Raw genomic sequence first — 2,945 nt, 5'->3', positions numbered from 1 at the left:
GTAGAAAGCTGCACCACAAAGGGACCAGGGGTAATTGTTCAGGAAACACAGAAAGCTACCACACAGTTACAACAGGGAATCAGGAAGGGGAATCGAATGTTTTGTTTCAAAAGTTTTCAGTATGAGAGTTTGGAGTATATACCTGAGAGTAACGTGTGGAAGTGCTGGTGAGACCACCATATCTGCAGTAATGAGAGCAGTTTTGGTCCCTTTAGATAAGGAAATGTGTCACTTTTTTGGAGGCATTTCAGGGAAGATTCAATGAGATGATCCCTGGTTTGGAGGGATTATCTTTTAAATAAAGGCTGAAAGGTTGGGACTCTACTCACTGGATTTTGGAGTAAGAGAGGTGATCTCATTGAGACAGATGGGATTCTTTAGGGGTTCGACAGGATAAATACTGAGAGGAAGTGTCTGAGGGTAAATACTGAGAGGGGAGTCTGAAACCAAATTCTGAGTCACGGAATCAAGGGGTCTGTTTTGGATTCAAGTTTAAGGCGACACACATGCGGGTAAGGGGTTTCAGTAGCAATGGAGCTGGGGTGAGGTGGATAAAAGCAACGTTTAAGATATTGGAATTCTTGGTGTTGTGATTGTGTGGATGTCTGATCAGAAGGTCACCTTGGGGTCAGATATAACAGCAATATTGTGAAGTGTGTTGTCATGCCTCAGAGAGTTCCCAGTGAGAGGGAGGGGCTCAGCAGAAAGATAAAGGTAAGGCAATGGGTTTAACCGTGACAATGTTTCATTGGAGGAAATTGCAGCTGATCGAGTAGTGGGAGAGTGATAAGCAGTTTGATAACTGAGTAACAGTGGAGTAATGGAGAGGGATGATGGGGGAGGGAGAGCTGGGCATCGTCAGTGTACATGTCAAACCTAACAGTGTTTTGGACGATATCACCTCCTGGCACTATGTATGTGAGATAGAGGAGAGACCAAGGATAGATCGTTGAGGGACACCAAATGCAAGGAATTCAGAAAGGAAAGGGAGAGTGGAGATGGAGCAGGATTTTCCAACAACGGTGAGGTCAAATATTAGTTTTTCACAGAATGGGAGAGAAGGGCATAACCAAAAAAGACCAACAGACAGAACAAGGAACACTATCTATGAATTGGCGAGTGGGAGTGATGAGGCGGCAGCAGAGGAAAGAGTTGGAAAGTGAGTTTAGCGAGATTAGGGTAAAGGGTCAAGGTGAGCTCTGATCAGGCTTGACAAGAGACTGGAGAAAGATGTAGGTTTAGGACAAAAACCAGGAACACCACGTGAGGCAGTTTGACTCGGTGGGCTAGTGGGAGGGACAGAAGCAGCAGATCGGATTATCTCAGTCTTAGTGACAGAGAAACTCCATGTGCTCCTCACTTGTTGTTGGAGGGGAGGATGGAGGAGACAGGATGATGGACAGTGTTTTACAAAGAAACAAAACCAGGGTTAGTGATATTTAAAATGAGTGACCAAACCTGATGTATTTAGCTTTTATCCAGAATATTAAAACAAACGACTGAAGTCCTGATTCGAATCCCATCTTGGCAGATAGTGGAATCTGAATTGAAGAAAAAAAAAACGTATTAGGAATCTCCTGATCTCCATGAAACCATTGTCAATGGCGAAACAAATCCTGCCTACCTGACAGCGGCCCAGCCAGCTACTCACTGTATTAATCACTGCAAATTCTCAACACAGGAATGAAACTGGATGGACCATGTGGCAACTAACAAGGCACCAGAAATTACAACCACAGAATCAGCCCTCTCGATGGTGCAACGTCCTCCTCACTAACATATGGTTATTGGTGCCAAAATGTGGAGAGCTGTCTCACAGACTAGCCTGACATAGTCATACTCACGGGATCATCCCTTACAAACAATGACCAGACACTACCATAACCATCCATAGATATCGAGAGTGTGGTGCTGGAAACTCACAACAGTCAGGCAGCATCCGAAGAGCAGGAGAATCGACGTTTCGAGCCTAAGCCCTTCATCAGTCTGACCTGCTGTGCTTTTCCTGCACCAGACTCTTGACTCTGATCTCCAGCATCTGCAGTCTTCACTTTCTCCTGAAATCTCTGGATATGTCCTGTCCCACTGGCACGACATACCAGACAGAAGTGGTGGCACAGTGGTGTACAGACAGGGAGGATTTGCCCTGGGAGTACACAGCATTGGCTCCGGAGACCAGGAAGTCTCATGGCTCCTGCTGATTACCACATCCCGTCCTCCCTTGGCTGATGAATCACTTCTCCTTCATGTTGAACAACATTTGGAGGAAGCACTGAGGCAATAAAATGGTGTCAAACGTACTCTGGGTACAGGATTTCAATGTCCACAATCGATACCAGCTCTGCAACAGAATTACTGACTGAGCTGGTCAGGTCCTAAAGGATATAGCTGCTCAACTGAATCTGCAGTGGGTTGTGAGGGAACCAACAAGAGCGTAAAACATAATTGATCTCATTGTTATGAATTGACCAATTGCAGATATATCTGGCCATGCCAGTATCAGTACGAGCAACCATCACACATTCCTTTTGGAGACAAAGTCTTGCCTTAAAGTTGAGAAAAACCTCCATTGTGTTGAGTGACACTATCATCGTTCTAATTGGGACAGATTTTGAAGAGATGTAGGATCTCAAACTGGATATCTCTGAGGCACTGTGGGACATCAACAGCAGCAGAACTGTAGTCCAGCACAATCTGTAATCTCATGGGTTTGTAAATCCCGCTTTCACCCATCACAATGGACAGTAAAGGAGGGCATGCCATGAGCAGCACCAGACAGACCTAAAAATGAAGTGCCAACCTGGTGAAGCTATCAAACAGAACTACCTGCATATCAAACAGCATCAGCAGCAAGCAACAGAGCTCAGTGATCCCACATCCAATGGAACAAATCGGAGCTCTGAAGTTCTGCCACACCCAGTTGTGAACGGTGATGGACAATTAAA

The 2,945-nt window shown here is 45.3% G+C and overlaps 1 long non-coding RNA gene across 1 annotated transcript in view; it reads right to left on the bottom strand.

Annotated features, from left to right (window-relative positions):
* Window positions 1–1,542, bottom strand: part of LOC122552130 — a 23,566-nt gene extending 22,024 nt beyond the window's left edge. The window contains exon 1 of the long non-coding RNA XR_006312311.1: window positions 1,459–1,542. This is a non-coding gene — a long non-coding RNA (uncharacterized LOC122552130). The remainder of the gene's footprint in view (window positions 1–1,458) is intronic.
* Window positions 1,543–2,945: the final 1,403 nt, after the last annotated feature.

This window comes from Chiloscyllium plagiosum, chromosome 8, assembly GCF_004010195.1.
Source record: "Chiloscyllium plagiosum isolate BGI_BamShark_2017 chromosome 8, ASM401019v2, whole genome shotgun sequence".
NCBI classification, from domain to species: domain Eukaryota; kingdom Metazoa; phylum Chordata; class Chondrichthyes; order Orectolobiformes; family Hemiscylliidae; genus Chiloscyllium; species Chiloscyllium plagiosum.
Note: the sequence above shows the minus strand (reverse complement) of the source record. Positions and strands in the feature narration are given on the sequence as shown.